The sequence below is a fragment of the Phoenix dactylifera genome, unplaced genomic scaffold, assembly GCF_009389715.1.
Source record: "Phoenix dactylifera cultivar Barhee BC4 unplaced genomic scaffold, palm_55x_up_171113_PBpolish2nd_filt_p 001259F, whole genome shotgun sequence".
In the NCBI taxonomy this organism is placed as follows: Eukaryota; Viridiplantae; Streptophyta; class Magnoliopsida; order Arecales; family Arecaceae; genus Phoenix; species Phoenix dactylifera.
Window position 1 is genome coordinate 103,999 of NW_024068593.1, and position 7,786 is coordinate 111,784.

At 40.3% G+C, this 7,786-nt stretch overlaps 1 pseudogene; it reads left to right on the top strand.

Annotated features, from left to right (window-relative positions):
• LOC120108291 lies at positions 1-98 on the top strand (annotated as a pseudogene).
• The last annotated feature ends 7,688 nt before the right edge of the window (positions 99-7,786 follow it).

The window sequence follows — 7,786 nt, forward strand, 5'->3', positions numbered from 1 at the left end:
AACCCGTGATGAAGACAAGAGAGAAGCAACTCTTTAAATCTCTCCCAGCATTCATAAAATGTTTCATGATCTTTTTGTTGGAAATTACTAATGTGCCTTTTCAAAAAGTTAGTCCTTTGTGCGGGAAAGAACTTTTTCAAGAACTCTCTTTGCATATCATGCCATGTTCCTAGCAATCTAGGTCTCAAGGAGTTCAGCCATGTTTTGGCTTTATCCTTTAAGGAAAAAGAAAACAAGATCAATTTAAGGATGTCTTCCGATACATTTGGCACTCTAAATGTGATGCTAATTTCCTCAAAATCCTTAAGGTGAAGATAAGGGTTCTCGGATTCCATCCCATGATACTTGGGCAGCAATTGAATTACTCCTGGTTTGCTTTCAAAGTGTCCTACGTTTTCAAGAATAATCATGCATGAAGGTTGACTAGTCCTAGTAGGGTGTAAGTATTGTCGAAGTGTCATAACTGGGGGTCTACCTTCATCACCATGGTGACTTCCTACATCATCATCAGCCATCTCACCAGATCTGAGATTTTGCGAAAGAGTTTCAGTAATGATCTAAGGAATTGTCAAAAAAATTTCGATTTAAACGCCCAGTGTTGTCCTTATTCCAACCTAGCATACAAAATTTTAGAGTTTATTTATTTTTTTAATGATCACCCTTGATCTTTTCTTAAAGTTCTTATCAATTTTTCAATTAGCAACAAGGGTTAATGAGATATGATGATAATAAAATTCTGATTCTAAGAAAAAAATAATTTAAACACAGAAAATTCAAAATAGATAGCAGCAAAATTTCATATTAATTTAATGGTCTTAAAAGTCTCAGAATATCAATCAAACCGTTCAGATGAAAGAAACACAGGTCCTGCACCAGACGGCCAAATTTGAGTTCAATCAAACGGCTAATTACTTTGATATCAGAGTTTGATGCAGATTGTGCAGGAAATAAAAAAACAGGAGTAAAGTTTTTTTTTTCGAAAGAAAAAGACTAACTACTAAAGTACTAATTAAATCTAAAATTATACTAATAAATCAGCCGTTCCCCGGCAACGGCGTCAAAAACTTAACGCGTTCGCAAAAATGCTTTCGCGAAATTAATCTTCCAAGTATAGGAGAATCGCACAAGTAGTAAATTCTTGGAAGTCCGAGGTTGAATCCTCATGGAACGAAATATATATGAGATTATTTAGTATAATTTTAGATTAATTCATTCAATAAATTCGTGGATTAAGATGATGATTTGCAAATAGAAAATAAATCAGTAAACAGAGAATCGAAGTTTGGATAGATTAAGATGGTGTAGGGATCCGGAATCCCCCTTGACAATAGTACATTCAAGATATAAACTCTATGGTTTCTTATTTAAAAGTTCAAATGTAGGATAGATCTAACATAGAATATATTGTTTGAACACACGAACTCAATTTCTAAGCATTTGTCGTGCCGGTTATGTCTACGACAAATCAAATAATAAAGTAATCCATGCATCAATAGATATAAACCATTAAAGAACTATCTACAACATAGACAAGCAAGAAACCAAAATATATCAAAAGATCTAAATTGAATAGAGCAATAGTTTAGAGTTTACTTCAAGAAAGTAACAAGTCAAGGGTTCTCCCATCACCCTTCACCTAAGAAATCAACCCTCCATTAAAATATTGGCCTCTCCCTCTCCTTTTCTTTTCTTTTCGGAAGAACAGGGCATCCCCTGTTTCTTCCTTCTCTTTTTTTTTCTTTCGAAATGGCAGAGGCCGGCCCCTCTGTTTTCCTCCTTCTCTATTTTTCAATGGGAGAGATCCCCTCTTTGCCAGCCGAGAGCCCTCCTATATCTCCCGTTGGGTCACCTGATCACACGGGATGCTCCTCTCGTGCTGGCTGCCGAGTATCCCGGACGCTGAGGAGTAGATCTGGGAATGGAAGATGCTTCGCGGATGGCTGGGCTTGAGCATGAATCCGGAAGATGAGCGGATGGATCGCGATCTCTTCCACGCGAGCGCTGGCGGACTTCACGGGATGCTGGGGGATCTAATGCGGGTCCGGAAGCTTGGGATGCTGATGGTGAAGGAATCACGGATGCAGGATTCGGAAACTGGCCACACGGAAGAATCTGCTGAGACGCCTGGATGCGGACGCGGAAAGGAGCTGATCGCACGTGAAGAGGAAGCTCGGACGCTGGAAGGTTGGGTGGTCATTCGAAGTATACATCCCAGCTGGCCGCGGGATCTCCGGACGCGTAAAGGAAGCTGAGAATCGGGATGAGGGGTCGCACGCTGGGACGCTTGGGAGATTGCGGACGCTGGCTGCGGACGCGGGGAAGATCCAACGCTGAGAGCTGGAATGCGGAGATGCTCGGGATGGTTGGATCTTGTACGCGGGAACGCGGGAGAAGGCCGGGAACGTGGACGAGATGGGCGGAAGAAAAGGATCTTTGCTGGGATTCGGATGATGCCTTGGAAGGTTACGCGGACACGGGATGAGGAGTCGCACGCTGGGAGAAGCTTCATGGGCAAATCATTGAGAAGAGGTGGACGGCTGAGCTTGAGCACTGGAGGTGGGAACTGGTTGCAGTGAACTGGCTGGCTGAACTTAGACTCCTTCTAGTGTGCAACTAAGGTTGAACCATGCGGTTGACCGGTCACATGCAGTGATGCATCTTTTTGGACCCAATGTGCATTTTAGTTTTGATTTATGATCACCTGCACCCCACAAAAATATAATATTAATATAGCACTTTTATCATTATTTGTTAGCAATAATATTAATTTAAGTGATGTATAGATCGCACTTTTGTTCTCTCATCAACATGTATTTCCAAGGAGAGGTATTCAAGGGGTCCCGCATACCCTCCTTTTGAATCACCTTAAACGTGAGCTCCTAATTTTTAGGAGCTCATGTTTATCTCCCCTTTTTTATGTTGGCAGCTGGAACCCAAGGAAAGGGAGAGTTTGCTGCCGTGATGTACTTGGGAGTCATATGAAAGGGGGGCCACAAGCCCTCCTTTAAATTAATCCCTAGACTTGAGCTCCTAAAATTTAGGAGCTCAAGTTTATCTCTAAGAGAGGAGGGGCGTAGCCCCTCCTTTCTTTGCTCACGTAAAACCAAGAGAGGGGCGTACGCCCCTCCCTCTTATCCCCTCTAATCTCACACCCCACTTAATCAAATTAAGTGGGGGGGGGGGGGGGGTGGCCACATAGATGGGAGTCTAATCCTCTTCCAAGGAGGATTAGGTGAACCTAATCTTTCTCCTTTAAATCCTAATCCAATTAGAATTCAATTGGACCATGACTCAATTAAACTCTTCAATCCTAATCTAATTAGGTGCCATCTTAATTTATTAGATTAAAATTAATTAGGACTTAAGAACTCCTAATCCAATTAGGACTTATTCAATTTTAGTTCTAATCCAATTAGGACTTTAAAAATCCTACTCCAAGTAGGACTCTATTTTAATTTGAAGTCCTAATCTAATTAGGACTCTAGAAATCCTACTCCAAGTAGGACTCTAGTCTAATATGATCAAGCCCAATTAAATAAATCCAATTGATTTAATTAAATCGCAATCCAATTGCAGTTATTCCTTCTTCTACTCACTAACTCTTAGAGGGTTACATCAATTATCAATCAAATTGATAATTATAAATTATTTGTGATTCCAAATCATTATTCAACCATCGGATCGGTCAATACCTCTAATGTGTGTTGACCCCATAGGTTCTATTCTGTCTGGTAATGAGATATATTGCGATCTCTATCACAATATCATTGAAAACTCCTTTCGATGGGTTGGAACAATTCCAACTCAACTCACCAGGGATCATCGATCATCAAGATAGTCCCTGTGAGTCTCACCATCCACCAGTGACACCTAGCAGCATGTAGTGGCTACCCAGCAGAATGGAATGATGAACCTTTAGGTGCAGTTATCGTATGATACAGCCCTTCTATCGTGGATCCCTACAGGACGAAAGCCATAGATAACTCGTCAAACCCGATCGTCTGTAATATATCAAGATTTATTCGACTTAAGTTCGTAAGTGGAAAACTCATTTTCCACTATACATACTATCCCGGCCGAGGATTTACGAACTCAGTCTCATAAATCACATAGGATCTCTCCTAATCTATCAAGATCAATAGATTCCATCTAGATGCACCCCTGCTCCTACAGTGAACCTACTTTAGCCAATCTGCACCACAAGAACCCAAATGGCTAGGGCCCATGTTTATGTGCTCGTTAAACTACAGCAACCTCACCGTGAATAGCTGAGGCATCGCAGGTCAAAAGACCAGTCATACAACTCAGCATCAAATAAGTCACTAACAAGTGGATAGACATCCAAGTGACTACTTGCTTTGGTCACGCTCAGTACCCTTATACTCTAACAAGCACTTGCACGATTGCTCCAGCGTCCCTATACTGTGGACTTAAGACTCGTCCATCAAAGAAAGCAATATGTGCACTAATCTCAGTGGATCAATCACCATCCTCGTGATGATCCATCGATCAGGAGCAATTCAGGAATTAATCACCAATGATACATGCCTCAAATTCTCAACTCTTGAGAATATGCGTCATTATATTATTAATTTCTTGGACGATTCATGGACATATAAGGACATGAATGAAAAGAATGCCCAACTTAATAAATTCATAATTAGGTCAAGTACAAATTTATGTTCCAGAATAAAGTAATGCGTCAGCCAAATTGGCTTCTAGGGCATACTTCTAACAATCTCCCACTTGCACTAAAGATAATCAGCCATAAACCTAAGCCCCATCTTCTCAAGATGCGCTTCAGTTTTCTGCTGACTTATCTGCTTAGTGAATGGATCCACCATATTTCCTGTGGAGTCCTCTGATCCTCTACTTATTTTTTTTCGAGGTAGTCACTTATTAGGTTAAACCGCCGCTCTATGTGCTTCGGCTTCTGGTGAGACCTTGACTCTTTATCTAGTGCTATGGTGCCTTTGTTATCGCAGTAGAGTGTTATGGCATCTGATGACATTATACCTAACTCAGCAATGAACTTCTTAAACCAGAAGGTTTTCACTGCACCCTTAGATACGGCTAAACATTCAGCTTCTAAGGTAGAATCTACAATGATCGGTTGTTTGAAACTCTTCCAATTTACTAAACAACCATTGCACATATTCTAATGTAGACTTTCTATCATCAATATGTGTGCATCCTTTTACCTTCATCTCTGATCTTCTCCTAAAAATCAAGAACATGTCTTTAGTTCTTCTCAAGTACTTAACTGTTCTTCACAGCTATCCAGCGCTTCTTGCCTGTACTATATCAAATCACGTACATAGCATGGTATACATGAGGCTTCCTATAGCCGAAGCATAAGGGATCTTGCTCATCCGCTGAATCTCTTCAGATGTGTTGGGGCACATCTTCTTGGAGAGATTTATCCCATGCCTAAGGGGTAATAATCTCCTTTTAGAGGTTTCCATGCCGAACCTCTTCAGCACTCTCTCTATGTACATAATCTGTGACAGGACAAGCATCCTCTTAGATCTATCTCTATAGACTTTAATTCAAAATATAGAATGCTTTTCCAAGGTCTATCATGGAGAATTCCTTACAAAACCAAACCTTGACCTAAGTTAGTATGGGAATATTATTCCTAATTTGAAGGATATCATCCACGTATAATACGAAGAATGCAATAGCCCTCCCACTAACTTTCCTATAAACACATGTTCCTCTTCGTTCTTGATGAAATCAAACAATTTGATTTTATCGTTGAAACAAGTGTTCCAACTCCGAGATACTTGCTTTTGTCCATAGATGGACCTTTGCAGTTTGCAGATCTTGTGATCACCATCACAATATCTCATAATCATATTATGCTGCAATAACAAGCAATATTCGAATGGACTTCAGCATGGATACAGGTGAAAAAGTATCCTTATAATCAGTGCTTTCGCACTGACTATAACCTTTCGCAGCCTTGCCTTATAGGTCTCTACCTAGCTATTCGAACTTAATTTTCTCTTGTAGATCTATTTACACCCAATAGGTACTATACCTTCTGGTGAATCTACTAAGGTTCAGACTTGGTTGGAATGCATGGAGTCCAACTCTGACTTCATTGCTTCCAGCCATCTCTCGAAATCGATGTCTAACATCGCCTCGTTGTAGGTATTGGGATCCTTACCTTGATCCCTATCTCCCATGAGGAACACTTCCTCTACATCCTCTGTAAGCATACCTAAGTACCTTTCAGGCGGACGGAAGATCCTACTAGATTTACGAGGTGGAAGAAGTACTACGTGTACTGGCTTAATATGAATAGATTCTATAGGCACAATGGCTTGTTGCTCTTTAGAGACTTTTTCTTCGAGCTCAATTTTTCTCCCACTGCCTCTATCAAGGATAAACTATTTCCATGAAGATAGCATGTAGGTTTACAAACACTTTGTGATCCTTTGAGACGAAAAGTCGTATCCTAATGACTCTTTAGGATATCCTATAAAATGAGCATTAATTGTCCTATCCTCTAACTTGTCTACCTGTTGTCGCTTGTCTTGGGCCGGACATCCCCAAATCTTGAGATAACCAAGACTCGGCTTCTTACCATGTCATATCTCATACGGTGTCGTAGGAACAGATTTAGAGGAAACTCTATTCAATAAGTAAATAACTGAAAATAGGTCATCCCTCTAAAGAAACAAAGGTAAATCAGTGAAGCTCATTGTGGACCTGACCATATCCAATAAGGTCCGATTCCTCCTCTTTGACACCCCATTGAGCTGAGGTATTCCAGAAGGGGTCCATTGTAAAACTATACCATTCTCCTTGAGATAATCACGGAACGCTCTATTAAGATGTTTACCTCCTCGATCCGATCGAAGAACCTTAATGAGTTTTCCTGTTTGTTTTTCTACTTCATATCTGAACTCTTTGAACTTTTCAAAAGTTTCAGATTTGTATCTCATATACATATCCATACCCTGAGTAATTCATCGATAAATGAAGTAAAAATTACAACCCCTAGCCTGCACATCGAATGGGCCACACACATCAGTGTGTACTAGGGTAAATATTTCAGTGGACCTCCCCGTGTCCTACAATGGATAATTTGGCCATCTTTCCTTGAAGGCAGAATTCACAAATCGGATATGACTCGAAAGTCAATGAGCCCAAAAGCTTATGTTTCTCTAATTTGTTTATTCTGTCTTCTCCTATATGGCCAAGCCTGAGGTATCACAAATACTTTAGATTTATCTCATCTCTAGATCCTTTTAGATCCTATGGTACTCACTGTTTGCTCAGATACGTTCACAAATACATCCTGATAGAGACTGTCAATCATAAAACCACGTTGAACCAATTTATTTCTCAAATAAATGGAACAGTAGTCTTATAAAAATCTTTATGTGCTAAACAAGATACAGAAATCAAATTTCTGCTACAAACAGGTAACAGTCCCTAAGTATCCTGAGCATATCTGACATACCTTCTGGAGGTCTGTCACCCTTCATGTTCTTTATGCTTCCCATATATGTAGGACAGTTCCTCTTCCAATGGCCGTCCATGATGCAATGGAAACACTTTTCCTTGCAATTGGCCTTTTTCTTTGAACTTCCTTGCTTGGCGTTTTCTCGGTCTTCTGCTTCTTTGCAGGCTTCTTCTTCTTCCAGGTAGACTATCTCTTGGAAGTAGAAACTAACTCGACAGCAAGAACGATGCCCCTTGAACTCTTCAAGGTCCCTAAGAAAGTTACCGATTTATTTAATAATTCTGTTTTTGGTGCATACAATCTTGTTCA